This window comes from Pleurodeles waltl, chromosome 7 (genome assembly GCF_031143425.1).
Source record: "Pleurodeles waltl isolate 20211129_DDA chromosome 7, aPleWal1.hap1.20221129, whole genome shotgun sequence".
Lineage (NCBI taxonomy): Eukaryota > Metazoa > Chordata > Amphibia > Caudata > Salamandridae > Pleurodeles > Pleurodeles waltl.
This window is the reverse complement of record NC_090446.1, coordinates 11,111,820-11,139,156: the sequence shown is the minus strand read 5'-3', so window position 1 is coordinate 11,139,156 and position 27,337 is coordinate 11,111,820. Positions and strand designations below refer to the sequence as shown.

Genomic DNA, 27,337 nt, shown 5'->3' with positions numbered 1-27,337 from the left:
GCCAAACGCCAATCCTTTTTAACCACACCTGCAGCTCTGCCTAGGCCGAGAAGCAACAGCAGAGAGCTTCCTTCCTGCCCCTTCCTGTGCTTCCCACCAACCTCCTAAATTGACCCCTGTAGAGGAGCTAGCTGCCTTGTCCTTCCCAACAACAATTTATCCAGGCACTCACCCCAGACAGCAGGCTCGAAAAGCACAGGCAAGGCTTCTCTGCAGCTCCCCAAAATAGACAGATACAGTGTCTGAGAAGCTGTAGGCCTGGGCAGCGTACTCCTTGAGAGTTTTCATGCTGGCATTGCACAGTGCATTGTTTCACATTCTTGTCTTTGTTTTACCTGTGCTCTCAACGTTGTTGAATAATACATGCTTATTCCTGGGAAAGGAGGCATCCAAGGAAAAACCTAACACATCATTGTGAAAGAGCACCGACGTAGTCGGCAGGATTTGAACCTGCGCGGGGACACCCCAATGGATTTCGAGTCCATCGCCTTAACCACTCGGCCACGACTACTCACGAGGGGTGGCTGCCACTTAAGCTGAGGTTCTCACTCTCACAGCAGTCTTTTTCTTTCCCTCAGTTCACTCTGCTCCACTGCCTTCCCATCTTTGCCTATCCGTTCTACTGCAAAAAATACACTCGGTCCATACCTGCATACTGACGTGACTCAAAGGCACTATTATAAAGTTCATGTTCCTGGCCAGAGAAAAGCAAAAAGGAGGTTGTAAAAGAATGCAGTTATGACACTTTAGGAAAATAATGACACTGTCAGACGCCCCAATAAGGCTACTTCCTTCATGCATCTGATACCTCAGATGGAACTTACTGGCGAGATGATAACTGAAGTTCTTTCCCAATCTCCTTGGCTATTACTCGACATGTGTCTTCTCGACAGCTGGGGTGCACAAGTGGCAGGAGTGCCAGACAGGTAGTCTCATGCCTTCTCCGGCCACTCTTTTGATCCCATTCCCTGCCCAGTGTTTCGCCTTCCTTAGCTCTATTGAGAGTGATAGCTATATTCGGCCTGCTTGTGCAGATGCCATTTAATATGAAGTATAAAATATCACCAAAGGTGAAGTAGCACGTAGTCGGCAGGATTTGAACCTACGCGGGGAGACCCCAATGGATTTCAAGTCCATCGCCTTAACCACTCGGCCACGACTACTTGCTTAAAGCTATGGTCCATTTTCAACGTAGCTCGTTTCTATTTCTGCTGGCGGTCTAGCCTCTGGACAGAAGCAGTCCTTTTCTAGAGAGGAAGGCCACAATGGCAAAAGTTTGAGCCCTCCCAGGCCGCTGACCCTATTAGTCCTGCTTTTGGAGCCCGCATTTATGCCAGAAGGTATTTCAAAGAATTATGGGAAAATACTGTTCTCAAAAGGGACAGCGTAGTTGGCAGGATTCGAACCTGCGCGGGGATACCCCAATGGATTTCTAGTCCATCGCCTTAACCACTCGGCCACAACTACCCACACAAGTGAATCTCAACAGGGCACTTTACCTCCATCCGTAGTCTTTTTTCTTTCCGTTCACTGGACCATTTTCCCTGCTCTCCTATACATCATTCCTATTCCACAGAAGACTTTCTAAAGCGTCTCAAGCTAAAAGCAGGCATGCATGTGAAATTAGCACTCCTTGTATGTTCATGTTTTGAGACGGGGGAAAAAAATCAGGCCGGAAGAGGTGGTAGCTTTAACGTCAGGGAGATGGCAGCCACGATAGGCACCATGGCAAAACTTCTGTCTTGGAGGCCATGAATGGACTCCACAGAGAGACGGGTTGGTCTTTACAGGTATGAAAAGAAGTGCCTCGTCCAATCTAGGGCCTGTGGCTAGGCGTTTCCTGAGCTGAATTCTCCTTGGAGGAGAGTGGGCGTGTTCAGTTTCTCTGCAGACTAGTGCCTGACAGGTGAGGGAGGGGGAGCAGGATGCATTTGGCCTGGGTTCATATCTTTCTTCTGTGGCTTTAATGGTCTTTGCTTCATATTCTGTTTTACTGACTGCTTTGCATAGAGGCTGCTCCCTTGTTCTCCCACGCAGGAGGCCCTGAAGAGGAATCCCAAAAATGTCATCTGACGTAGTCGGCAGGATTTGAACATACTCGTGGAGACGCCAAATGATATCTAGTCCATCGCCTTAACCACTTGGTAACGACTACTTGGCTCTGCAAGCGGTGCCCCTTTCAACATAGCCCTTCATGTCTTCACAGGCAACCTCACTGGCTCCAGTCATTCCGCTCTGCTCCTTCCTCTTCCTCAGCAATCCTTTGCACTGGCAAGGTGCTTCTCAAAAAACAAATATAGGCACTCCTGCCAATCCACAAGTATTCCGAAGGCTTTGCTGAGGCCCTCTGCAGCCCTTCTTCTTTACAGCACATCAACTGCTGACCTTTGTTTGCCCTAAGGCTTCTGCTTCCATATTGGAGTCATCCCAGGCTTTGGTGATCCCAGCCGTCAGCCCAGCACCTCAGTTGAGCCTTTGAAAGGCTGTCAGGCCCTGCTCCTCTTTCTGTCTTGATATTCTAGCCACATTACTTAATAGGTGAGTGGAGGCGGGCCCAAGAGAGGGTAGTCTCTATGCAAATGAAGTGCTTGGGCATACCTGGGAGTGTCCTTCTGCAAGCCATTCAGCCTCCTGGCTGGTGGCAGGTTTGTTGAGGAGAGCAAGGCCGTGTTGGGCCAGTCCCAAAGCAAAGGCGAGCTCCTTCAGCAGGAGTCCATTTATGCGAGGGACCCTAAGTTACTCAGGCATATATAATAATCACCTTTAGCCCTTATAGAGAGGTTTTGGCCGATCGGGGCCAAAGGGGCGGTGGGGTCAGAAGGCTCAGGGTAAGGGCCTCAGTAGCCTCACCTCTCTTGTTGCCCTAGGTTGCACTGTGGTCTGGGACCTGGCCAAACGCCAATCCTTTTTAACCACACCTGCAGCTCTGCCTAGGCCGAGAAGCAACAGCAGAGAGCTTCCTTCCTGCCCCTTCCTGTGCTTCCCACCAACCTCCTAAATTGACCCCTGTAGAGGAGCTAGCTGCCTTGTCCTTCCCAACAACAATTTATCCAGGCACTCACCCCAGACAGCAGGCTCGAAAAGCACAGGCAAGGCTTCTCTGCAGCTCCCCAAAATAGACAGATACAGTGTCTGAGAAGCTGTAGGCCTGGGCAGCGTACTCCTTGAGAGTTTTCATGCTGGCATTGCACAGTGCATTGTTTCACATTCTTGTCTTTGTTTTACCTGTGCTCTCAACGTTGTTGAATAATACATGCTTATTCCTGGGAAAGGAGGCATCCAAGGAAAAACCTAACACATCATTGTGAAAGAGCACCGACGTAGTCGGCAGGATTTGAACCTGCGCGGGGACACCCCAATGGATTTCGAGTCCATCGCCTTAACCACTCGGCCACGACTACTCACGAGGGGTGGCTGCCACTTAAGCTGAGGTTCTCACTCTCACAGCAGTCTTTTTCTTTCCCTCAGTTCACTCTGCTCCACTGCCTTCCCATCTTTGCCTATCCGTTCTACTGCAAAAAATACACTCGGTCCATACCTGCATACTGACGTGACTCAAAGGCACTATTATAAAGTTCATGTTCCTGGCCAGAGAAAAGCAAAAAGGAGGTTGTAAAAGAATGCAGTTATGACACTTTAGGAAAATAATGACACTGTCAGACGCCCCAATAAGGCTACTTCCTTCATGCATCTGATACCTCAGATGGAACTTACTGGCGAGATGATAACTGAAGTTCTTTCCCAATCTCCTTGGCTATTACTCGACATGTGTCTTCTCGACAGCTGGGGTGCACAAGTGGCAGGAGTGCCAGACAGGTAGTCTCATGCCTTCTCCGGCCACTCTTTTGATCCCATTCCCTGCCCAGTGTTTCGCCTTCCTTAGCTCTATTGAGAGTGATAGCTATATTCGGCCTGCTTGTGCAGATGCCATTTAATATGAAGTATAAAATATCACCAAAGGTGAAGTAGCACGTAGTCGGCAGGATTTGAACCTACGCGGGGAGACCCCAATGGATTTCAAGTCCATCGCCTTAACCACTCGGCCACGACTACTTGCTTAAAGCTATGGTCCATTTTCAACGTAGCTCGTTTCTATTTCTGCTGGCGGTCTAGCCTCTGGACAGAAGCAGTCCTTTTCTAGAGAGGAAGGCCACAATGGCAAAAGTTTGAGCCCTCCCAGGCCGCTGACCCTATTAGTCCTGCTTTTGGAGCCCGCATTTATGCCAGAAGGTATTTCAGAGAATTATGGGAAAATACTGTTCACAAAAGGGACAGCGTAGTTGGCAGGATTCGAACCTGCGCGGGGATACCCCAATGGATTTCTAGTCCATCGCCTTAACCACTCTGCCACAACTACCCACACAAGTGAATCTCAACAGGGCACTTTACCTCCATCCGTAGTCTTTTTTCTTTCCGTTCACTGGACCATTTTCCCTGCTCTCCTATACATCATTCCTATTCCACAGAAGACTTTCTAAAGCGTCTCAAGCTAAAAGCAGGCATGCATGTGAAATTAGCACTCCTTGTATGTTCATGTTTTGAGACGGGGGAAAAAAATCAGGCCGGAAGAGGTGGTAGCTTTAACGTCAGGGAGATGGCAGCCACGATAGGCACCATGGCAAAACTTCTGTCTTGGAGGCCATGAATGGACTCCACAGAGAGACGGGTTGGTCTTTACAGGTATGAAAAGAAGTGCCTCGTCCAATCTAGGGCCTGTGGCTAGGCGTTTCCTGAGCTGAATTCTCCTTGGAGGAGAGTGGGCGTGTTCAGTTTCTCTGCAGACTAGTGCCTGACAGGTGAGGGAGGGGGAGCAGGATGCATTTGGCCTGGGTTCATATCTTTCTTCTGTGGCTTTAATGGTCTTTGCTTCATATTCTGTTTTACTGACTGCTTTGCATAGAGGCTGCTCCCTTGTTCTCCCACGCAGGAGGCCCTGAAGAGGAATCCCAAAAATGTCATCTGACGTAGTCGGCAGGATTTGAACATACTCGTGGAGACGCCAAATGATATCTAGTCCATCGCCTTAACCACTTGGTAACGACTACTTGGCTCTGCAAGCGGTGCCCCTTTCAACATAGCCCTTCATCTCTTCACAGGCAACCTCACTGGCTCCAGTCATTCCGCTCTGCTCCTTCCTCTTCCTCAGCAATCCTTTGCACTGGCAAGGTGCTTCTCAAAAAACAAATATAGGCACTCCTGCCAATCCACAAGTATTCCGAAGGCTTTGCTGAGGCCCTCTGCAGCCCTTCTTCTTTACAGCACATCAACTGCTGACCTTTGTTTGCCCTAAGGCTTCTGCTTCCATATTGGAGTCATCCCAGGCTTTGGTGATCCCAGCCGTCAGCCCAGCACCTCAGTTGAGCCTTTGAAAGGCTGTCAGGCCCTGCTCCTCTTTCTGTCTTGATATTCTAGCCACATTACTTAATAGGTGAGTGGAGGCGGGCCCAAGAGAGGGTAGTCTCTATGCAAATGAAGTGCTTGGGCATACCTGGGAGTGTCCTTCTGCAAGCCATTCAGCCTCCTGGCTGGTGGCAGGTTTGTTGAGGAGAGCAAGGCCGTGTTGGGCCAGTCCCAAAGCAAAGGCGAGCTCCTTCAGCAGGAGTCCATTTATGCGAGGGACCCTAAGTTACTCAGGCATATATAATAATCACCTTTAGCCCTTATAGAGAGGTTTTGGCCGATCGGGGCCAAAGGGGCGGTGGGGTCAGAAGGCTCAGGGTAAGGGCCTCAGTAGCCTCACCTCTCTTGTTGCCCTAGGTTGCACTGTGGTCTGGGACCTGGCCAAACGCCAATCCTTTTTAACCACACCTGCAGCTCTGCCTAGGCCGAGAAGCAACAGCAGAGAGCTTCCTTCCTGCCCCTTCCTGTGCTTCCCACCAACCTCCTAAATTGACCCCTGTAGAGGAGCTAGCTGCCTTGTCCTTCCCAACAACAATTTATCCAGGCACTCACCCCAGACAGCAGGCTCGAAAAGCACAGGCAAGGCTTCTCTGCAGCTCCCCAAAATAGACAGATACAGTGTCTGAGAAGCTGTAGGCCTGGGCAGCGTACTCCTTGAGAGTTTTCATGCTGGCATTGCACAGTGCATTGTTTCACATTCTTGTCTTTGTTTTACCTGTGCTCTCAACGTTGTTGAATAATACATGCTTATTCCTGGGAAAGGAGGCATCCAAGGAAAAACCTAACACATCATTGTGAAAGAGCACCGACGTAGTCGGCAGGATTTGAACCTGCGCGGGGACACCCCAATGGATTTCGAGTCCATCGCCTTAACCACTCGGCCACAACTACTCACGAGGGGTGGCTGCCACTTAAGCTGAGGTTCTCACTCTCACAGCAGTCTTTTTCTTTCCCTCAGTTCACTCTGCTCCACTGCCTTCCCATCTTTGCCTATCCGTTCTACTGCAAAAAATACACTCGGTCCATACCTGCATACTGACGTGACTCAAAGGCACTATTATAAAGTTCATGTTCCTGGCCAGAGAAAAGCAAAAAGGAGGTTGTAAAAGAATGCAGTTATGACACTTTAGGAAAATAATGACACTGTCAGACGCCCCAATAAGGCTACTTCCTTCATGCATCTGATACCTCAGATGGAACTTACTGGCGAGATGATAACTGAAGTTCTTTCCCAATCTCCTTGGCTATTACTCGACATGTGTCTTCTCGACAGCTGGGGTGCACAAGTGGCAGGAGTGCCAGACAGGTAGTCTCATGCCTTCTCCGGCCACTCTTTTGATCCCATTCCCTGCCCAGTGTTTCGCCTTCCTTAGCTCTATTGAGAGTGATAGCTATATTCGGCCTGCTTGTGCAGATGCCATTTAATATGAAGTATAAAATATCACCAAAGGTGAAGTAGCACGTAGTCGGCAGCATTTGAACCTACGCGGGGAGACCCCAATGGATTTCAAGTCCATCGCCTTAACCACTCGGCCACGACTACTTGCTTAAAGCTATGGTCCATTTTCAACGTAGCTCGTTTCTATTTCTGCTGGCGGTCTAGCCTCTGGACAGAAGCAGTCCTTTTCTAGAGAGGAAGGCCACAATGGCAAAAGTTTGAGCCCTCCCAGGCCGCTGACCCTATTAGTCCTGCTTTTGGAGCCCGCATTTATGCCAGAAGGTATTTCAAAGAATTATGGGAAAATACTGTTCACAAAAGGGACAGCGTAGTTGGCAGGATTCGAACCTGCGCGGGGATACCCCAATGGATTTCTAGTCCATCGCCTTAACCACTCGGCCACAACTACCCACACAAGTGAATCTCAACAGGGCACTTTACCTCCATCCGTAGTCTTTTTTCTTTCCGTTCACTGGACCATTTTCCCTGCTCTCCTATACATCATTCCTATTCCACAGAAGACTTTCTAAAGCGTCTCAAGCTAAAAGCAGGCATGCATGTGAAATTAGCACTCCTTGTATGTTCATGTTTTGAGACGGGGGAAAAAAATCAGGCCGGAAGAGGTGGTAGCTTTAACGTCAGGGAGATGGCAGCCACGATAGGCACCATGGCAAAACTTCTGTCTTGGAGGCCATGAATGGACTCCACAGAGAGACGGGTTGGTCTTTACAGGTATGAAAAGAAGTGCCTCGTCCAATCTAGGGCCTGTGGCTAGGCGTTTCCTGAGCTGAATTCTCCTTGGAGGAGAGTGGGCGTGTTCAGTTTCTCTGCAGACTAGTGCCTGACAGGTGAGGGAGGGGGAGCAGGATGCATTTGGCCTGGGTTCATATCTTTCTTCTGTGGCTTTAATGGTCTTTGCTTCATATTCTGTTTTACTGACTGCTTTGCATAGAGTCTGCTCCCTTGTTCTCCCACGCAGGAGGCCCTGAAGAGGAATCCCAAAAATGTCATCTGACGTAGTCGGCAGGATTTGAACATACTCGTGGAGACGCCAAATGATATCTAGTCCATCGCCTTAACCACTTGGTAACGACTACTTGGCTCTGCAAGCGGTGCCCCTTTCAACATAGCCCTTCATCTCTTCACAGGCAACCTCACTGGCTCCAGTCATTCCGCTCTGCTCCTTCCTCTTCCTCAGCAATCCTTTGCACTGGCAAGGTGCTTCTCAAAAAACAAATATAGGCACTCCTGCCAATCCACAAGTATTCCGAAGGCTTTGCTGAGGCCCTCTGCAGCCCTTCTTCTTTACAGCACATCAACTGCTGACCTTTGTTTGCCCTAAGGCTTCTGCTTCCATATTGGAGTCATCCCAGGCTTTGGTGATCCCAGCCGTCAGCCCAGCACCTCAGTTGAGCCTTTGAAAGGCTGTCAGGCCCTGCTCCTCTTTCTGTCTTGATATTCTAGCCACATTACTTAATAGGTGAGTGGAGGCGGGCCCAAGAGAGGGTAGTCTCTATGCAAATGAAGTGCTTGGGCATACCTGGGAGTGTCCTTCTGCAAGCCATTCAGCCTCCTGGCTGGTGGCAGGTTTGTTGAGGAGAGCAAGGCCGTGTTGGGCCAGTCCCAAAGCAAAGGCGAGCTCCTTCAGCAGGAGTCCATTTATGCGAGGGACCCTAAGTTACTCAGGCATATATAATAATCACCTTTAGCCCTTATAGAGAGGTTTTGGCCGATCGGGGCCAAAGGGGCGGTGGGGTCAGAAGGCTCAGGGTAAGGGCCTCAGTAGCCTCACCTCTCTTGTTGCCCTAGGTTGCACTGTGGTCTGGGACCTGGCCAAACGCCAATCCTTTTTAACCACACCTGCAGCTCTGCCTAGGCCGAGAAGCAACAGCAGAGAGCTTCCTTCCTGCCCCTTCCTGTGCTTCCCACCAACCTCCTAAATTGACCCCTGTAGAGGAGCTAGCTGCCTTGTCCTTCCCAACAACAATTTATCCAGGCACTCACCCCAGACAGCAGGCTCGAAAAGCACAGGCAAGGCTTCTCTGCAGCTCCCCAAAATAGACAGATACAGTGTCTGAGAAGCTGTAGGCCTGGGCAGCGTACTCCTTGAGAGTTTTCATGCTGGCATTGCACAGTGCATTGTTTCACATTCTTGTCTTTGTTTTACCTGTGCTCTCAACGTTGTTGAATAATACATGCTTATTCCTGGGAAAGGAGGCATCCAAGGAAAAACCTAACACATCATTGTGAAAGAGCACCGACGTAGTCGGCAGGATTTGAACCTGCGCGGGGACACCCCAATGGATTTCGAGTCCATCGCCTTAACCACTCGGCCACAACTACTCACGAGGGGTGGCTGCCACTTAAGCTGAGGTTCTCACTCTCACAGCAGTCTTTTTCTTTCCCTCAGTTCACTCTGCTCCACTGCCTTCCCATCTTTGCCTATCCGTTCTACTGCAAAAAATACACTCGGTCCATACCTGCATACTGACGTGACTCAAAGGCACTATTATAAAGTTCATGTTCCTGGCCAGAGAAAAGCAAAAAGGAGGTTGTAAAAGAATGCAGTTATGACACTTTAGGAAAATAATGACACTGTCAGACGCCCCAATAAGGCTACTTCCTTCATGCATCTGATACCTCAGATGGAACTTACTGGCGAGATGATAACTGAAGTTCTTTCCCAATCTCCTTGGCTATTACTCGACATGTGTCTTCTCGACAGCTGGGGTGCACAAGTGGCAGGAGTGCCAGACAGGTAGTCTCATGCCTTCTCCGGCCACTCTTTTGATCCCATTCCCTGCCCAGTGTTTCGCCTTCCTTAGCTCTATTGAGAGTGATAGCTATATTCGGCCTGCTTGTGCAGATGCCATTTAATATGAAGTATAAAATATCACCAAAGGTGAAGTAGCACGTAGTCGGCAGCATTTGAACCTACGCGGGGAGACCCCAATGGATTTCAAGTCCATCGCCTTAACCACTCGGCCACGACTACTTGCTTAAAGCTATGGTCCATTTTCAACGTAGCTCGTTTCTATTTCTGCTGGCGGTCTAGCCTCTGGACAGAAGCAGTCCTTTTCTAGAGAGGAAGGCCACAATGGCAAAAGTTTGAGCCCTCCCAGGCCGCTGACCCTATTAGTCCTGCTTTTGGAGCCCGCATTTATGCCAGAAGGTATTTCAAAGAATTATGGGAAAATACTGTTCACAAAAGGGACAGCGTAGTTGGCAGGATTCGAACCTGCGCGGGGATACCCCAATGGATTTCTAGTCCATCGCCTTAACCACTCGGCCACAACTACCCACACAAGTGAATCTCAACAGGGCACTTTACCTCCATCCGTAGTCTTTTTTCTTTCCGTTCACTGGACCATTTTCCCTGCTCTCCTATACATCATTCCTATTCCACAGAAGACTTTCTAAAGCGTCTCAAGCTAAAAGCAGGCATGCATGTGAAATTAGCACTCCTTGTATGTTCATGTTTTGAGACGGGGGAAAAAAATCAGGCCGGAAGAGGTGGTAGCTTTAACGTCAGGGAGATGGCAGCCACGATAGGCACCATGGCAAAACTTCTGTCTTGGAGGCCATGAATGGACTCCACAGAGAGACGGGTTGGTCTTTACAGGTATGAAAAGAAGTGCCTCGTCCAATCTAGGGCCTGTGGCTAGGCGTTTCCTGAGCTGAATTCTCCTTGGAGGAGAGTGGGCGTGTTCAGTTTCTCTGCAGACTAGTGCCTGACAGGTGAGGGAGGGGGAGCAGGATGCATTTGGCCTGGGTTCATATCTTTCTTCTGTGGCTTTAATGGTCTTTGCTTCATATTCTGTTTTACTGACTGCTTTGCATAGAGGCTGCTCCCTTGTTCTCCCACGCAGGAGGCCCTGAAGAGGAATCCCAAAAATGTCATCTGACGTAGTCGGCAGGATTTGAACATACTCGTGGAGACGCCAAATGATATCTAGTCCATCGCCTTAACCACTTGGTAACGACTACTTGGCTCTGCAAGCGGTGCCCCTTTCAACATAGCCCTTCATGTCTTCACAGGCAACCTCACTGGCTCCAGTCATTCCGCTCTGCTCCTTCCTCTTCCTCAGCAATCCTTTGCACTGGCAAGGTGCTTCTCAAAAAACAAATATAGGCACTCCTGCCAATCCACAAGTATTCCGAAGGCTTTGCTGAGGCCCTCTGCAGCCCTTCTTCTTTACAGCACATCAACTGCTGACCTTTGTTTGCCCTAAGGCTTCTGCTTCCATATTGGAGTCATCCCAGGCTTTGGTGATCCCAGCCGTCAGCCCAGCACCTCAGTTGAGCCTTTGAAAGGCTGTCAGGCCCTGCTCCTCTTTCTGTCTTGATATTCTAGCCACATTACTTAATAGGTGAGTGGAGGCGGGCCCAAGAGAGGGTAGTCTCTATGCAAATGAAGTGCTTGGGCATACCTGGGAGTGTCCTTCTGCAAGCCATTCAGCCTCCTGGCTGGTGGCAGGTTTGTTGAGGAGAGCAAGGCCGTGTTGGGCCAGTCCCAAAGCAAAGGCGAGCTCCTTCAGCAGGAGTCCATTTATGCGAGGGACCCTAAGTTACTCAGGCATATATAATAATCACCTTTAGCCCTTATAGAGAGGTTTTGGCCGATCGGGGCCGATCGGGGCCAAAGGGGCGGTGGGGTCAGAAGGCTCAGGGTAAGGGCCTCAGTAGCCTCACCTCTCTTGTTGCCCTAGGTTGCACTGTGGTCTGGGACCTGGCCAAACGCCAATCCTTTTTAACCACACCTGCAGCTCTGCCTAGGCCGAGAAGCAACAGCAGAGAGCTTCCTTCCTGCCCCTTCCTGTGCTTCCCACCAACCTCCTAAATTGACCCCTGTAGAGGAGCTAGCTGCCTTGTCCTTCCCAACAACAATTTATCCAGGCACTCACCCCAGACAGCAGGCTCGAAAAGCACAGGCAAGGCTTCTCTGCAGCTCCCCAAAATAGACAGATACAGTGTCTGAGAAGCTGTAGGCCTGGGCAGCGTACTCCTTGAGAGTTTTCATGCTGGCATTGCACAGTGCATTGTTTCACATTCTTGTCTTTGTTTTACCTGTGCTCTCAACGTTGTTGAATAATACATGCTTATTCCTGGGAAAGGAGGCATCCAAGGAAAAACCTAACACATCATTGTGAAAGAGCACCGACGTAGTCGGCAGGATTTGAACCTGCGCGGGGACACCCCAATGGATTTCGAGTCCATCGCCTTAACCACTCGGCCACGACTACTCACGAGGGGTGGCTGCCACTTAAGCTGAGGTTCTCACTCTCACAGCAGTCTTTTTCTTTCCCTCAGTTCACTCTGCTCCACTGCCTTCCCATCTTTGCCTATCCGTTCTACTGCAAAAAATACACTCGGTCCATACCTGCATACTGACGTGACTCAAAGGCACTATTATAAAGTTCATGTTCCTGGCCAGAGAAAAGCAAAAAGGAGGTTGTAAAAGAATGCAGTTATGACACTTTAGGAAAATAATGACACTGTCAGACGCCCCAATAAGGCTACTTCCTTCATGCATCTGATACCTCAGATGGAACTTACTGGCGAGATGATAACTGAAGTTCTTTCCCAATCTCCTTGGCTATTACTCGACATGTGTCTTCTCGACAGCTGGGGTGCACAAGTGGCAGGAGTGCCAGACAGGTAGTCTCATGCCTTCTCCGGCCACTCTTTTGATCCCATTCCCTGCCCAGTGTTTCGCCTTCCTTAGCTCTATTGAGAGTGATAGCTATATTCGGCCTGCTTGTGCAGATGCCATTTAATATGAAGTATAAAATATCACCAAAGGTGAAGTAGCACGTAGTCGGCAGGATTTGAACCTACGCGGGGAGACCCCAATGGATTTCAAGTCCATCGCCTTAACCACTCGGCCACGACTACTTGCTTAAAGCTATGGTCCATTTTCAACGTAGCTCGTTTCTATTTCTGCTGGCGGTCTAGCCTCTGGACAGAAGCAGTCCTTTTCTAGAGAGGAAGGCCACAATGGCAAAAGTTTGAGCCCTCCCAGGCCGCTGACCCTATTAGTCCTGCTTTTGGAGCCCGCATTTATGCCAGAAGGTATTTCAAAGAATTATGGGAAAATACTGTTCACAAAAGGGACAGCGTAGTTGGCAGGATTCGAACCTGCGCGGGGATACCCCAATGGATTTCTAGTCCATCGCCTTAACCACTCGGCCACAACTACCCACACAAGTGAATCTCAACAGGGCACTTTACCTCCATCCGTAGTCTTTTTTCTTTCCGTTCACTGGACCATTTTCCCTGCTCTCCTATACATCATTCCTATTCCACAGAAGACTTTCTAAAGCGTCTCAAGCTAAAAGCAGGCATGCATGTGAAATTAGCACTCCTTGTATGTTCATGTTTTGAGACGGGGGAAAAAAATCAGGCCGGAAGAGGTGGTAGCTATAACGTCAGGGAGATGGCAGCCACGATAGGCACCATGGCAAAACTTCTGTCTTGGAGGCCATGAATGGACTCCACAGAGAGACGGGTTGGTCTTTACAGGTATGAAAAGAAGTGCCTCGTCCAATCTAGGGCCTGTGGCTAGGCGTTTCCTGAGCTGAATTCTCCTTGGAGGAGAGTGGGCGTGTTCAGTTTCTCTGCAGACTAGTGCCTGACAGGTGAGGGAGGGGGAGCAGGATGCATTTGGCCTGGGTTCATATCTTTCTTCTGTGGCTTTAATGGTCTTTGCTTCATATTCTGTTTTACTGACTGCTTTGCATAGAGGCTGCTCCCTTGTTCTCCCACGCAGGAGGCCCTGAAGAGGAATCCCAAAAATGTCATCTGACGTAGTCGGCAGGATTTGAACATACTCGTGGAGACGCCAAATGATATCTAGTCCATCGCCTTAACCACTTGGTAACGACTACTTGGCTCTGCAAGCGGTGCCCCTTTCAACATAGCCCTTCATGTCTTCACAGGCAACCTCACTGGCTCCAGTCATTCCGCTCTGCTCCTTCCTCTTCCTCAGAAATCCTTTGCACTGGCAAGGTGCTTCTCAAAAAACAAATATAGGCACTCCTGCCAATCCACAAGTATTCCGAAGGCTTTGCTGAGGCCCTCTGCAGCCCTTCTTCTTTACAGCACATCAACTGCTGACCTTTGTTTGCCCTAAGGCTTCTGCTTCCATATTGGAGTCATCCCAGGCTTTGGTGATCCCAGCCGTCAGCCCAGCACCTCAGTTGAGCCTTTGAAAGGCTGTCAGGCCCTGCTCCTCTTTCTGTCTTGATATTCTAGCCACATTACTTAATAGGTGAGTGGAGGCGGGCCCAAGAGAGGGTAGTCTCTATGCAAATGAAGTGCTTGGGCATACCTGGGAGTGTCCTTCTGCAAGCCATTCAGCCTCCTGGCTGGTGGCAGGTTTGTTGAGGAGAGCAAGGCCGTGTTGGGCCAGTCCCAAAGCAAAGGCGAGCTCCTTCAGCAGGAGTCCATTTATGCGAGGGACCCTAAGTTACTCAGGCATATATAATAATCACCTTTAGCCCTTATAGAGAGGTTTTGGCCGATCGGGGCCAAAGGGGCGGTGGGGTCAGAAGGCTCAGGGTAAGGGCCTCAGTAGCCTCACCTCTCTTGTTGCCCTAGGTTGCACTGTGGTCTGGGACCTGGCCAAACGCCAATCCTTTTTAACCACACCTGCAGCTCTGCCTAGGCCGAGAAGCAACAGCAGAGAGCTTCCTTCCTGCCCCTTCCTGTGCTTCCCACCAACCTCCTAAATTGACCCCTGTAGAGGAGCTAGCTGCCTTGTCCTTCCCAACAACAATTTATCCAGGCACTCACCCCAGACAGCAGGCTCGAAAAGCACAGGCAAGGCTTCTCTGCAGCTCCCCAAAATAGACAGATACAGTGTCTGAGAAGCTGTAGGCCTGGGCAGCGTACTCCTTGAGAGTTTTCATGCTGGCATTGCACAGTGCATTGTTTCACATTCTTGTCTTTGTTTTACCTGTGCTCTCAACGTTGTTGAATAATACATGCTTATTCCTGGGAAAGGAGGCATCCAAGGAAAAACCTAACACATCATTGTGAAAGAGCACCGACGTAGTCGGCAGGATTTGAACCTGCGCGGGGACACCCCAATGGATTTCGAGTCCATCGCCTTAACCACTCGGCCACGACTACTCACGAGGGGTGGCTGCCACTTAAGCTGAGGTTCTCACTCTCACAGCAGTCTTTTTCTTTCCCTCAGTTCACTCTGCTCCACTGCCTTCCCATCTTTGCCTATCCGTTCTACTGCAAAAAATACACTCGGTCCATACCTGCATACTGACGTGACTCAAAGGCACTATTATAAAGTTCATGTTCCTGGCCAGAGAAAAGCAAAAAGGAGGTTGTAAAAGAATGCAGTTATGACACTTTAGGAAAATAATGACACTGTCAGACGCCCCAATAAGGCTACTTCCTTCATGCATCTGATACCTCAGATGGAACTTACTGGCGAGATGATAACTGAAGTTCTTTCCCAATCTCCTTGGCTATTACTCGACATGTGTCTTCTCGACAGCTGGGGTGCACAAGTGGCAGGAGTGCCAGACAGGTAGTCTCATGCCTTCTCCGGCCACTCTTTTGATCCCATTCCCTGCCCAGTGTTTCGCCTTCCTTAGCTCTATTGAGAGTGATAGCTATATTCGGCCTGCTTGTGCAGATGCCATTTAATATGAAGTATAAAATATCACCAAAGGTGAAGTAGCACGTAGTCGGCAGGATTTGAACCTACGCGGGGAGACCCCAATGGATTTCAAGTCCATCGCCTTAACCACTCGGCCACGACTACTTGCTTAAAGCTATGGTCCATTTTCAACGTAGCTCGTTTCTATTTCTGCTGGCGGTCTAGCCTCTGGACAGAAGCAGTCCTTTTCTAGAGAGGAAGGCCACAATGGCAAAAGTTTGAGCCCTCCCAGGCCGCTGACCCTATTAGTCCTGCTTTTGGAGCCCGCATTTATGCCAGAAGGTATTTCAAAGAATTATGGGAAAATACTGTTCACAAAAGGGACAGCGTAGTTGGCAGGATTCGAACCTGCGCAGGGATACCCCAATGGATTTCTAGTCCATCGCCTTAACCACTCGGCCACAACTACCCACACAAGTGAATCTCAACAGGGCACTTTACCTCCATCCGTAGTCTTTTTTCTTTCCGTTCACTGGACCATTTTCCCTGCTCTCCTATACATCATTCCTATTCCACAGAAGACTTTCTAAAGCGTCTCAAGCTAAAAGCAGGCATGCATGTGAAATTAGCACTCCTTGTATGTTCATGTTTTGAGACGGGGGAAAAAAATCAGGCCGGAAGAGGTGGTAGCTTTAACGTCAGGGAGATGGCAGCCACGATAGGCACCATGGCAAAACTTCTGTCTTGGAGGCCATGAATGGACTCCACAGAGAGACGGGTTGGTCTTTACAGGTATGAAAAGAAGTGCCTCGTCCAATCTAGGGCCTGTGGCTAGGCGTTTCCTGAGCTGAATTCTCCTTGGAGGAGAGTGGGCGTGTTCAGTTTCTCTGCAGACTAGTGCCTGACAGGTGAGGGAGGGGGAGCAGGATGCATTTGGCCTGGGTTCATATCTTTCTTCTGTGGCTTTAATGGTCTTTGCTTCATATTCTGTTTTACTGACTGCTTTGCATAGAGGCTGCTCCCTTGTTCTCCCACGCAGGAGGCCCTGAAGAGGAATCCCAAAAATGTCATCTGACGTAGTCGGCAGGATTTGAACATACTCGTGGAGACGCCAAATGATATCTAGTCCATCGCCTTAACCACTTGGTAACGACTACTTGGCTCTGCAAGCGGTGCCCCTTTCAACATAGCCCTTCATGTCTTCACAGGCAACCTCACTGGCTCCAGTCATTCCGCTCTGCTCCTTCCTCTTCCTCAGCAATCCTTTGCACTGGCAAGGTGCTTCTCAAAAAACAAATATAGGCACTCCTGCCAATCCACAAGTATTCCGAAGGCTTTGCTGAGGCCCTCTGCAGCCCTTCTTCTTTACAGCACATCAACTGCTGACCTTTGTTTGCCCTAAGGCTTCTGCTTCCATATTGGAGTCATCCCAGGCTTTGGTGATCCCAGCCGTCAGCCCAGCACCTCAGTTGAGCCTTTGAAAGGCTGTCAGGCCCTGCTCCTCTTTCTGTCTTGATATTCTAGCCACATTACTTAATAGGTGAGTGGAGGCGGGCCCAAGAGAGGGTAGTCTCTATGCAAATGAAGTGCTTGGGCATACCTGGGAGTGTCCTTCTGCAAGCCATTCAGCCTCCTGGCTGGTGGCAGGTTTGTTGAGGAGAGCAAGGCCGTGTTGGGCCAGTCCCAAAGCAAAGGCGAGCTCCTTCAGCAGGAGTCCATTTATGCGAGGGACCCTAAGTTACTCACGCATATATAATAATCACCTTTAGCCCTTATAGAGAGGTTTTGGCCGATCGGGGCCAAAGGGGCGGTGGGGTCAGAAGGCTCAGGGTAAGGGCCTCAGTAGCCTCACCTCTCTTGTTGCCCTAGGTTGCACTGTGGTCTGGGACCTGGCCAAACGCCAATCCTTTTTAACCACACCTGCAGCTCTGCCTAGGCCGAGAAGCAACAGCAGAGAGCTTCCTTCCTGCCCCTTCCTGTGCTTCCCACCAACCTCCTAAATTGACCCCTGTAGAGGAGCTAGCTGCCTTGTCCTTCCCAACAACAATTTATCCAGGCACTCACCCCAGACAGCAGGCTCGAAAAGCACAGGCAAGGCTTCTCTGCAGCTCCCCAAAATAGACAGATACAGTGTCTGAGAAGCTGTAGGCCTGGGCAGCGTACTCCTTGAGAGTTTTCATGCTGGCATTGCACAGTGCATTGTTTCACATTCTTGTCTTTGTTTTACCTGTGCTCTCAACGTTGTTGAATAATACATGCTTATTCCTGGGAAAGGAGGCATCCAAGGAAAAACCTAACACATCATTGTGAAAGAGCACCGACGTAGTCGGCAGGATTTGAACCTGCGCGGGGACACCCCAATGGATTTCGAGTCCATCGCCTTAACCACTCGGCCACGACTACTCACGAGGGGTGGCTGCCACTTAAGCTGAGGTTCTCACTCTCACAGCAGTCTTTTTCTTTCCCTCAGTTCACTCTGCTCCACTGCCTTCCCATCTTTGCCTATCCGTTCTACTGCAAAAAATACACTCGGTCCATACCTGCATACTGACGTGACTCAAAGGCACTATTATAAAGTTCATGTTCCTGGCCAGAGAAAAGCAAAAAGGAGGTTGTAAAAGAATGCAGTTATGACACTTTAGGAAAATAATGACACTGTCAGACGCCCCAATAAGGCTACTTCCTTCATGCATCTGATACCTCAGATGGAACTTACTGGCGAGATGATAACTGAAGTTCTTTCCCAATCTCCTTGGCTATTACTCGACATGTGTCTTCTCGACAGCTGGGGTGCACAAGTGGCAGGAGTGCCAGACAGGTAGTCTCATGCCTTCTCCAGCCACTCTTTTGATCCCATTCCCTGCCCAGTGTTTCGCCTTCCTTAGCTCTATTGAGAGTGATAGCTATATTCGGCCTGCTTGTGCAGATGCCATTTAATATGAAGTATAAAATATCACCAAAGGTGAAGTAGCACGTAGTCGGCAGCATTTGAACCTACGCGGGGAGACCCCAATGGATTTCAAGTCCATCGCCTTAACCACTCGGCCACGACTACTTGCTTAAAGCTATGGTCCATTTTCAACGTAGCTCGTTTCTATTTCTGCTGGCGGTCTAGCCTCTGGACAGAAGCAGTCCTTTTCTAGAGAGGAAGGCCACAATGGCAAAAGTTTGAGCCCTCCCAGGCCGCTGACCCTATTAGTCCTGCTTTTGGAGCCCGCATTTATGCCAGAAGGTATTTCAAAGAATTATGGGAAAATACTGTTCACAAAAGGGACAGCGTAGTTGGCAGGATTCGAACCTGCGCGGGGATACCCCAATGGATTTCTAGTCCATCGCCTTAACCACTCGGCCACAACTACCCACACAAGTGAATCTCAACAGGGCACTTTACCTCCATCCGTAGTCTTTTTTCTTTCCGTTCACTGGACCATTTTCCCTGCTCTCCTATACATCATTCCTATTCCACAGAAGACTTTCTAAAGCGTCTCAAGCTAAAAGCAGGCATGCATGTGAAATTAGCACTCCTTGTATGTTCATGTTTTGAGACGGGGGAAAAAAATCAGGCCGGAAGAGGTGGTAGCTTTAACGTCAGGGAGATGGCAGCCACGATAGGCACCATGGCAAAACTTCTGTCTTGGAGGCCATGAATGGACTCCACAGAGAGACGGGTTGGTCTTTACAGGTATGAAAAGAAGTGCCTCGTCCAATCTAGGGCCTGTGGCTAGGCGTTTCCTGAGCTGAATTCTCCTTGGAGGAGAGTGGGCGTGTTCAGTTTCTCTGCAGACTAGTGCCTGACAGGTGAGGGAGGGGGAGCAGGATGCATTTGGCCTGGGTTCATATCTTTCTTCTGTGGCTTTAATGGTCTTTGCTTCATATTCTGTTTTACTGACTGCTTTGCATAGAGGCTGCTCCCTTGTTCTCCCACGCAGGAGGCCCTGAAGAGGAATCCCAAAAATGTCATCTGACGTAGTCGGCAGGATTTGAACATACTCGTGGAGACGCCAAATGATATCTAGTCCATCGCCTTAACCACTTGGTAACGACTACTTGGCTCTGCAAGCGGTGCCCCTTTCAACATAGCCCTTCATGTCTTCACAGGCAACCTCACTGGCTCCAGTCATTCCGCTCTGCTCCTTCCTCTTCCTCAGCAATCCTTTGCACTGGCAAGGTGCTTCTCAAAAAACAAATATAGGCACTCCTGCCAATCCACAAGTATTCCGAAGGCTTTGCTGAGGCCCTCTGCAGCCCTTCTTCTTTACAGCACATCAACTGCTGACCTTTGTTTGCCCTAAGGCTTCTGCTTCCATATTGGAATCATCCCAGGCTTTGGTGATCCCAGCCGTCAGCCCAGCACCTCAGTTGAGCCTTTGAAAGGCTGTCAGGCCCTGCTCCTCTTTCTGTCTTGATATTCTAGCCACATTACTTAATAGGTGAGTGGAGGCGGGCCCAAGAGAGGGTAGTCTCTATGCAAATGAAGTGCTTGGGCATACCTGGGAGTGTCCTTCTGCAAGCCATTCAGCCTCCTGGCTGGTGGCAGGTTTGTTGAGGAGAGCAAGGCCGTGTTGGGCCAGTCCCAAAGCAAAGGCGAGCTCCTTCAGCAGGAGTCCATTTATGCGAGGGACCCTAAGTTACTCAGGCATATATAATAATCACCTTTAGCCCTTATAGAGAGGTTTTGGCCGATCGGGGCCAAAGGGGCGGTGGGGTCAGAAGGCTCAGGGTAAGGGCCTCAGTAGCCTCACCTCTCTTGTTGCCCTAGGTTGCACTGTGGTCTGGGACCTGGCCAAACGCCAATCCTTTTTAACCACACCTGCAGCTCTGCCTAGGCCGAGAAGCAACAGCAGAGAGCTTCCTTCCTGCCCCTTCCTGTGCTTCCCACCAACCTCCTAAATTGACCCCTGTAGAGGAGCTAGCTGCCTTGTCCTTCCCAACAACAATTTATCCAGGCACTCACCCCAGACAGCAGGCTCGAAAAGCACAGGCAAGGCTTCTCTGCAGCTCCCCAAAATAGACAGATACAGTGTCTGAGAAGCTGTAGGCCTGGGCAGCGTACTCCTTGAGAGTTTTCATGCTGGCATTGCACAGTGCATTGTTTCACATTCTTGTCTTTGTTTTACCTGTGCTCTCAACGTTGTTGAATAATACATGCTTATTCCTGGGAAAGGAGGCATCCAAGGAAAAACCTAACACATCATTGTGAAAGAGCACCGACGCAGTCGGCAGGATTTGAACCTGCGCGGGGACACCCCAATGGATTTCGAGTCCATCGCCTTAACCACTCGGCCACGACTACTCACGAGGAGTGGCTGCCACTTAAGCTGAGGTTCTCACTCTCACAGCAGTCTTTTTCTTTCCCTCAGTTCACTCTGCTCCACTGCCTTCCCATCTTTGCCTATCCGTTCTACTGCAAAAAATACACTCGGTCCATACCTGCATACTGACGTGACTCAAAGGCACTATTATAAAGTTCATGTTCCTGGCCAGAGAAAAGCAAAAAGGAGGTTGTAAAAGAATGCAGTTATGACACTTTAGGAAAATAATGACACTGTCAGACGCCCCAATAAGGCTACTTCCTTCATGCATCTGATACCTCAGATGGAACTTACTGGCGAGATGATAACTGAAGTTCTTTCCCAATCTCCTTGGCTATTACTCGACATGTGTCTTCTCGACAGCTGGGGTGCACAAGTGGCAGGAGTGCCAGACAGGTAGTCTCATGCCTTCTCCGGCCACTCTTTTGATCCCATTCCCTGCCCAGTGTTTCGCCTTCCTTAGCTCTATTGAGAGTGATAGCTATATTCGGCCTGCTTGTGCAGATGCCATTTAATATGAAGTATAAAATATCACCAAAGGTGAAGTAGCACGTAGTCGGCAGGATTTGAACCTACGCGGGGAGACCCCAATGGATTTCAAGTCCATCGCCTTAACCACTCGGCCACGACTACTTGCTTAAAGCTATGGTCCATTTTCAACGTAGCTCGTTTCTATTTCTGCTGGCGGTCTAGCCTCTGGACAGAAGCAGTCCTTTTCTAGAGAGGAAGGCCACAATGGCAAAAGTTTGAGCCCTCCCAGGCCGCTGACCCTATTAGTCCTGCTTTTGGAGCCCGCATTTATGCCAGAAGGTATTTCAAAGAATTATGGGAAAATACTGTTCACAAAAGGGACAGCGTAGTTGGCAGGATTCGAACCTGCGCGGGGATACCCCAATGGATTTCTAGTCCATCGCCTTAACCACTCGGCCACAACTACCCACACAAGTGAATCTCAACAGGGCACTTTACCTCCATCCGTAGTCTTTTTTCTTTCCGTTCACTGGACCATTTTCCCTGCTCTCCTATACATCATTCCTATTCCACAGAAGACTTTCTAAAGCGTCTCAAGCTAAAAGCAGGCATGCATGTGAAATTAGCACTCCTTGTATGTTCATGTTTTGAGACGGGGGAAAAAAATCAGGCCGGAAGAGGTGGTAGCTTTAACGTCAGGGAGATGGCAGCCACGATAGGCACCATGGCAAAACTTCTGTCTTGGAGGCCATGAATGGACTCCACAGAGAGACGGGTTGGTCTTTACAGGTATGAAAAGAAGTGCCTCGTCCAATCTAGGGCCTGTGGCTAGGCGTTTCCTGAGCTGAATTCTCCTTGGAGGAGAGTGGGCGTGTTCAGTTTCTCTGCAGACTAGTGCCTGACAGGTGAGGGAGGGGGAGCAGGATGCATTTGGCCTGGGTTCATATCTTTCTTCTGTGGCTTTAATGGTCTTTGCTTCATATTCTGTTTTACTGACTGCTTTGCATAGAGGCTGCTCCCTTGTTCTCCCACGCAGGAGGCCCTGAAGAGGAATCCCAAAAATGTCATCTGACGTAGTCGGCAGGATTTGAACATACTCGTGGAGACGCCAAATGATATCTAGTCCATCGCCTTAACCACTTGGTAACGACTACTTGGCTCTGCAAGCGGTGCCCCTTTCAACATAGCCCTTCATGTCTTCACAGGCAACCTCACTGGCTCCAGTCATTCCGCTCTGCTCCTTCCTCTTCCTCAGCAATCCTTTGCACTGGCAAGGTGCTTCTCAAAAAACAAATATAGGCACTCCTGCCAATCCACAAGTATTCCGAAGGCTTTGCTGAGGCCCTCTGCAGCCCTTCTTCTTTACAGCACATCAACTGCTGACCTTTGTTTGCCCTAAGGCTTCTGCTTCCATATTGGAGTCATCCCAGGCTTTGGTGATCCCAGCCGTCAGCCCAGCACCTCAGTTGAGCCTTTGAAAGGCTGTCAGGCCCTGCTCCTCTTTCTGTCTTGATATTCTAGCCACATTACTTAATAGGTGAGTGGAGGCGGGCCCAAGAGAGGGTAGTCTCTATGCAAATGAAGTGCTTGGGCATACCTGGGAGTGTCCTTCTGCAAGCCATTCAGCCTCCTGGCTGGTGGCAGGTTTGTTGAGGAGAGCAAGGCCGTGTTGGGCCAGTCCCAAAGCAAAGGCGAGCTCCTTCAGCAGGAGTCCATTTATGCGAGGGACCCTAAGTTACTCAGGCATATATAATAATCACCTTTAGCCCTTATAGAGAGGTTTTGGCCGATCGTGGCCGATCGGGGCCAAAGGGGCGGTGGGGTCAGAAGGCTCAGGGTAAGGGCCTCAGTAGCCTCACCTCTCTTGTTGCCCTAGGTTGCACTGTGGTCTGGGACCTGGCCAAACGCCAATCCTTTTTAACCACACCTGCAGCTCTGCCTAGGCCGAGAAGCAACAGCAGAGAGCTTCCTTCCTGCCCCTTCCTGTGCTTCCCACCAACCTCCTAAATTGACCCCTGTAGAGGAGCTAGCTGCCTTGTCCTTCCCAACAACAATTTATCCAGGCACTCACCCCAGACAGCAGGCTCGAAAAGCACAGGCAAGGCTTCTCTGCAGCTCCCCAAAATAGACAGACACAGTGTCTGAGAAGCTGTAGGCCTGGGCAGCGTACTCCTTGAGAGTTTTCATGCTGGCATTGCACAGTGCATTGTTTCACATTCTTGTCTTTGTTTTACCTGTGCTCTCAACGTTGTTGAATAATACATGCTTATTCCTGGGAAAGGAGGCATCCAAGGAAAAACCTAACACATCATTGTGAAAGAGCACCGACGTAGTCGGCAGGATTTGAACCTGCGCGGGGACACCCCAATGGATTTCGAGTCCATCGCCTTAACCACTCGGCCACGACTACTCACGAGGGGTGGCTGCCACTTAAGCTGAGGTTCTCACTCTCACAGCAGTCTTTTTCTTTCCCTCAGTTCACTCTGCTCCACTGCCTTCCCATCTTTGCCTATCCGTTCTACTGCAAAAAATACACTCGGTCCATACCTGCATACTGACGTGACTCAAAGGCACTATTATAAAGTTCATGTTCCTGGCCAGAGAAAAGCAAAAAGGAGGTTGTAAAAGAATGCAGTTATGACACTTTAGGAAAATAATGACACTGTCAGACGCCCCAATAAGGCTACTTCCTTCATGCATCTGATACCTCAGATGGAACTTACTGGCGAGATGATAACTGAAGTTCTTTCCCAATCTCCTTGGCTATTACTCGACATGTGTCTTCTCGACAGCTGGGGTGCACAAGTGGCAGGAGTGCCAGACAGGTAGTCTCATGCCTTCTCCGGCCACTCTTTTGATCCCATTCCCTGCCCAGTGTTTCGCCTTCCTTAGCTCTATTGAGAGTGATAGCTATATTCGGCCTGCTTGTGCAGATGCCATTTAATATGAAGTATAAAATATCACCAAAGGTGAAGTAGCACGTAGTCGGCAGGATTTGAACCTACGCGGGGAGACCCCAATGGATTTCAAGTCCATCGCCTTAACCACTCGGCCACGACTACTTGCTTAAAGCTATGGTCCATTTTCAACGTAGCTCGTTTCTATTTCTGCTGGCGGTCTAGCCTCTGGACAGAAGCAGTCCTTTTCTAGAGAGGAAGGCCACAATGGCAAAAGTTTGAGCCCTCCCAGGCCGCTGACCCTATTAGTCCTGCTTTTGGAGCCCGCATTTATGCCAGAAGGTATTTCAAAGAATTATGGGAAAATACTGTTCACAAAAGGGACAGCGTAGTTGGCAGGATTCGAACCTGCGCGGGGATACCCCAATGGATTTCTAGTCCATCGCCTTAACCACTCGGCCACAACTACCCACACAAGTGAATCTCAACAGGGCACTTTACCTCCATCCGTAGTCTTTTTTCTTTCCGTTCACTGGACCATTTTCCCTGCTCTCCTATACATCATTCCTATTCCACAGAAGACTTTCTAAAGCGTCTCAAGCTAAAAGCAGGCATGCATGTGAAATTAGCACTCCTTGTATGTTCATGTTTTGAGACGGGGGAAAAAAATCAGGCCGGAAGAGGTGGTAGCTTTAACGTCAGGGAGATGGCAGCCACGATAGGCACCATGGCAAAACTTCTGTCTTGGAGGCCATGAATGGACTCCACAGAGAGACGGGTTGGTCTTTACAGGTATGAAAAGAAGTGCCTCGTCCAATCTAGGGCCTGTGGCTAGGCGTTTCCTGAGCTGAATTCTCCTTGGAGGAGAGTGGGCGTGTTCAGTTTCTCTGCAGACTAGTGCCTGACAGGTGAGGGAGGGGGAGCAGGATGCATTTGGCCTGGGTTCATATCTTTCTTCTGTGGCTTTAATGGTCTTTGCTTCATATTCTGTTTTACTGACTGCTTTGCATAGAGGCTGCTCCCTTGTTCTCCCACGCAGGAGGCCCTGAAGAGGAATCCCAAAAATGTCATCTGACGTAGTCGGCAGGATTTGAACATACTCGTGGAGACGCCAAATGATATCTAGTCCATCGCCTTAACCACTTGGTAACGACTACTTGGCTCTGCAAGCGGTGCCCCTTTCAACATAGCCCTTCATGTCTTCACAGGCAACCTCACTGGCTCCAGTCATTCCGCTCTGCTCCTTCCTCTTCCTCAGCAATCCTTTGCACTGGCAAGGTGCTTCTCAAAAAACAAATATAGGCACTCCTGCCAATCCACAAGTATTCCGAAGGCTTTGCTGAGGCCCTCTGCAGCCCTTCTTCTTTACAGCACATCAACTGCTGACCTTTGTTTGCCCTAAGGCTTCTGCTTCCATATTGGAGTCATCCCAGGCTTTGGTGATCCCAGCCGTCAGCCCAGCACCTCAGTTGAGCCTTTGAAAGGCTGTCAGGCCCTGCTCCTCTTTCTGTCTTGATATTCTAGCCACATTACTTAATAGGTGAGTGGAGGCGGGCCCAAGAGAGGGTAGTCTCTATGCAAATGAAGTGCTTGGGCATACCTGGGAGTGTCCTTCTGCAAGCCATTCAGCCTCCTGGCTGGTGGCAGGTTTGTTGAGGAGAGCAAGGCCGTGTTGGGCCAGTCCCAAAGCAAAGGCGAGCTCCTTCAGCAGGAGTCCATTTATGCGAGGGACCCTAAGTTACTCAGGCATATATAATAATCACCTTTAGCCCTTATAGAGAGGTTTTGGCCGATCGGGGCCAAAGGGGCGGTGGGGTCAGAAGGCTCAGGGTAAGGGCCTCAGTAGCCTCACCTCTCTTGTTGCCCTAGGTTGCACTGTGGTCTGGGACCTGGCCAAACGCCAATCCTTTTTAACCACACCTGCAGCTCTGCCTAGGCCGAGAAGCAACAGCAGAGAGCTTCCTTCCTGCCCCTTCCTGTGCTTCCCACCAACCTCCTAAATTGACCCCTGTAGAGGAGCTAGCTGCCTTGTCCTTCCCAACAACAATTTATCCAGGCACTCACCCCAGACAGCAGGCTCGAAAAGCACAGGCAAGGCTTCTCTGCAGCTCCCCAAAATAGACAGATACAGTGTCTGAGAAGCTGTAGGCCTGGGCAGCGTACTCCTTGAGAGTTTTCATGCTGGCATTGCACAGTGCATTGTTTCACATTCTTGTCTTTGTTTTACCTGTGCTCTCAACGTTGTTGAATAATACATGCTTATTCCTGGGAAAGGAGGCATCCAAGGAAAAACCTAACACATCATTGTGAAAGAGCACCGACGTAGTCGGCAGGATTTGAACCTGCGCGGGGACACCCCAATGGATTTCGAGTCCATCGCCTTAACCACTCGGCCACGACTACTCACGAGGGGTGGCTGCCACTTAAGCTGAGGTTCTCACTCTCACAGCAGTCTTTTTCTTTCCCTCAGTTCACTCTGCTCCACTGCCTTCCCATCTTTGCCTATCCGTTCTACTGCAAAAAATACACTCGGTCCATACCTGCATACTGACGTGACTCAAAGGCACTATTATAAAGTTCATGTTCCTGGCCAGAGAAAAGCAAAAAGGAGGTTGTAAAAGAATGCAGTTATGACACTTTAGGAAAATAATGACACTGTCAGACGCCCCAATAAGGCTACTTCCTTCATGCATCTGATACCTCAGATGGAACTTACTGGCGAGATGATAACTGAAGTTCTTTCCCAATCTCCTTGGCTATTACTCGACATGTGTCTTCTCGACAGCTGGGGTGCACAAGTGGCAGGAGTGCCAGACAGGTAGTCTCATGCCTTCTCCAGCCACTCTTTTGATCCCATTCCCTGCCCAGTGTTTCGCCTTCCTTAGCTCTATTGAGAGTGATAGCTATATTCGGCCTGCTTGTGCAGATGCCATTTAATATGAAGTATAAAATATCACCAAAGGTGAAGTAGCACGTAGTCGGCAGCATTTGAACCTACGCGGGGAGACCCCAATGGATTTCAAGTCCATCGCCTTAACCACTCGGCCACGACTACTTGCTTAAAGCTATGGTCCATTTTCAACGTAGCTCGTTTCTATTTCTGCTGGCGGTCTAGCCTCTGGACAGAAGCAGTCCTTTTCTAGAGAGGAAGGCCACAATGGCAAAAGTTTGAGCCCTCCCAGGCCGCTGACCCTATTAG

General features: G+C 49.7%; 29 non-coding genes across 29 annotated transcripts; all 29 read right to left on the bottom strand.

Annotated features, from left to right (window-relative positions):
• Positions 1–429: 429 nt before the first annotated feature.
• On the bottom strand, positions 430–511 carry TRNAS-CGA (transfer RNA serine (anticodon CGA)). The gene has a single exon. It is a non-coding gene; the product is annotated as a tRNA-Ser (tRNA).
• Positions 512–1,081: 570 nt separating this feature from the next.
• TRNAS-UGA (transfer RNA serine (anticodon UGA)) lies at positions 1,082–1,163 on the bottom strand. Its single transcript has one exon. It is a non-coding gene; the product is annotated as a tRNA-Ser (tRNA).
• Positions 1,164–1,385: 222 nt separating this feature from the next.
• On the bottom strand, positions 1,386–1,467 carry TRNAS-AGA (transfer RNA serine (anticodon AGA)). The gene has a single exon. It is a non-coding gene; the product is annotated as a tRNA-Ser (tRNA).
• Positions 1,468–3,319: 1,852 nt separating this feature from the next.
• On the bottom strand, positions 3,320–3,401 carry TRNAS-CGA (transfer RNA serine (anticodon CGA)). Its single transcript has one exon. It is a non-coding gene; the product is annotated as a tRNA-Ser (tRNA).
• A 570-nt stretch (positions 3,402–3,971) lies between these two features.
• TRNAS-UGA (transfer RNA serine (anticodon UGA)) lies at positions 3,972–4,053 on the bottom strand. Its single transcript has one exon. It is a non-coding gene; the product is annotated as a tRNA-Ser (tRNA).
• A 222-nt stretch (positions 4,054–4,275) lies between these two features.
• On the bottom strand, positions 4,276–4,357 carry TRNAS-AGA (transfer RNA serine (anticodon AGA)). The gene has a single exon. It is a non-coding gene; the product is annotated as a tRNA-Ser (tRNA).
• A 1,852-nt stretch (positions 4,358–6,209) lies between these two features.
• TRNAS-CGA (transfer RNA serine (anticodon CGA)) lies at positions 6,210–6,291 on the bottom strand. The gene has a single exon. It is a non-coding gene; the product is annotated as a tRNA-Ser (tRNA).
• A 570-nt stretch (positions 6,292–6,861) lies between these two features.
• Positions 6,862–6,943, bottom strand: TRNAS-UGA (transfer RNA serine (anticodon UGA)). The gene has a single exon. It is a non-coding gene; the product is annotated as a tRNA-Ser (tRNA).
• Positions 6,944–7,165: 222 nt separating this feature from the next.
• Positions 7,166–7,247, bottom strand: TRNAS-AGA (transfer RNA serine (anticodon AGA)). Its single transcript has one exon. It is a non-coding gene; the product is annotated as a tRNA-Ser (tRNA).
• A 1,852-nt stretch (positions 7,248–9,099) lies between these two features.
• TRNAS-CGA (transfer RNA serine (anticodon CGA)) lies at positions 9,100–9,181 on the bottom strand. The gene has a single exon. It is a non-coding gene; the product is annotated as a tRNA-Ser (tRNA).
• A 570-nt stretch (positions 9,182–9,751) lies between these two features.
• On the bottom strand, positions 9,752–9,833 carry TRNAS-UGA (transfer RNA serine (anticodon UGA)). Its single transcript has one exon. It is a non-coding gene; the product is annotated as a tRNA-Ser (tRNA).
• A 222-nt stretch (positions 9,834–10,055) lies between these two features.
• Positions 10,056–10,137, bottom strand: TRNAS-AGA (transfer RNA serine (anticodon AGA)). Its single transcript has one exon. It is a non-coding gene; the product is annotated as a tRNA-Ser (tRNA).
• Positions 10,138–11,999: 1,862 nt separating this feature from the next.
• TRNAS-CGA (transfer RNA serine (anticodon CGA)) lies at positions 12,000–12,081 on the bottom strand. Its single transcript has one exon. It is a non-coding gene; the product is annotated as a tRNA-Ser (tRNA).
• Positions 12,082–12,651: 570 nt separating this feature from the next.
• TRNAS-UGA (transfer RNA serine (anticodon UGA)) lies at positions 12,652–12,733 on the bottom strand. The gene has a single exon. It is a non-coding gene; the product is annotated as a tRNA-Ser (tRNA).
• Positions 12,734–12,955: 222 nt separating this feature from the next.
• Positions 12,956–13,037, bottom strand: TRNAS-AGA (transfer RNA serine (anticodon AGA)). Its single transcript has one exon. It is a non-coding gene; the product is annotated as a tRNA-Ser (tRNA).
• A 1,852-nt stretch (positions 13,038–14,889) lies between these two features.
• On the bottom strand, positions 14,890–14,971 carry TRNAS-CGA (transfer RNA serine (anticodon CGA)). The gene has a single exon. It is a non-coding gene; the product is annotated as a tRNA-Ser (tRNA).
• Positions 14,972–15,541: 570 nt separating this feature from the next.
• TRNAS-UGA (transfer RNA serine (anticodon UGA)) lies at positions 15,542–15,623 on the bottom strand. The gene has a single exon. It is a non-coding gene; the product is annotated as a tRNA-Ser (tRNA).
• Positions 15,624–15,845: 222 nt separating this feature from the next.
• On the bottom strand, positions 15,846–15,927 carry TRNAS-AGA (transfer RNA serine (anticodon AGA)). Its single transcript has one exon. It is a non-coding gene; the product is annotated as a tRNA-Ser (tRNA).
• A 1,852-nt stretch (positions 15,928–17,779) lies between these two features.
• On the bottom strand, positions 17,780–17,861 carry TRNAS-CGA (transfer RNA serine (anticodon CGA)). The gene has a single exon. It is a non-coding gene; the product is annotated as a tRNA-Ser (tRNA).
• A 570-nt stretch (positions 17,862–18,431) lies between these two features.
• On the bottom strand, positions 18,432–18,513 carry TRNAS-UGA (transfer RNA serine (anticodon UGA)). Its single transcript has one exon. It is a non-coding gene; the product is annotated as a tRNA-Ser (tRNA).
• A 222-nt stretch (positions 18,514–18,735) lies between these two features.
• Positions 18,736–18,817, bottom strand: TRNAS-AGA (transfer RNA serine (anticodon AGA)). The gene has a single exon. It is a non-coding gene; the product is annotated as a tRNA-Ser (tRNA).
• A 1,852-nt stretch (positions 18,818–20,669) lies between these two features.
• Positions 20,670–20,751, bottom strand: TRNAS-CGA (transfer RNA serine (anticodon CGA)). Its single transcript has one exon. It is a non-coding gene; the product is annotated as a tRNA-Ser (tRNA).
• A 570-nt stretch (positions 20,752–21,321) lies between these two features.
• Positions 21,322–21,403, bottom strand: TRNAS-UGA (transfer RNA serine (anticodon UGA)). Its single transcript has one exon. It is a non-coding gene; the product is annotated as a tRNA-Ser (tRNA).
• A 222-nt stretch (positions 21,404–21,625) lies between these two features.
• Positions 21,626–21,707, bottom strand: TRNAS-AGA (transfer RNA serine (anticodon AGA)). Its single transcript has one exon. It is a non-coding gene; the product is annotated as a tRNA-Ser (tRNA).
• A 1,862-nt stretch (positions 21,708–23,569) lies between these two features.
• Positions 23,570–23,651, bottom strand: TRNAS-CGA (transfer RNA serine (anticodon CGA)). The gene has a single exon. It is a non-coding gene; the product is annotated as a tRNA-Ser (tRNA).
• A 570-nt stretch (positions 23,652–24,221) lies between these two features.
• On the bottom strand, positions 24,222–24,303 carry TRNAS-UGA (transfer RNA serine (anticodon UGA)). Its single transcript has one exon. It is a non-coding gene; the product is annotated as a tRNA-Ser (tRNA).
• Positions 24,304–24,525: 222 nt separating this feature from the next.
• Positions 24,526–24,607, bottom strand: TRNAS-AGA (transfer RNA serine (anticodon AGA)). Its single transcript has one exon. It is a non-coding gene; the product is annotated as a tRNA-Ser (tRNA).
• Positions 24,608–26,459: 1,852 nt separating this feature from the next.
• On the bottom strand, positions 26,460–26,541 carry TRNAS-CGA (transfer RNA serine (anticodon CGA)). The gene has a single exon. It is a non-coding gene; the product is annotated as a tRNA-Ser (tRNA).
• A 570-nt stretch (positions 26,542–27,111) lies between these two features.
• TRNAS-UGA (transfer RNA serine (anticodon UGA)) lies at positions 27,112–27,193 on the bottom strand. The gene has a single exon. It is a non-coding gene; the product is annotated as a tRNA-Ser (tRNA).
• Between the last annotated feature and the right edge of the window lie 144 nt (positions 27,194–27,337).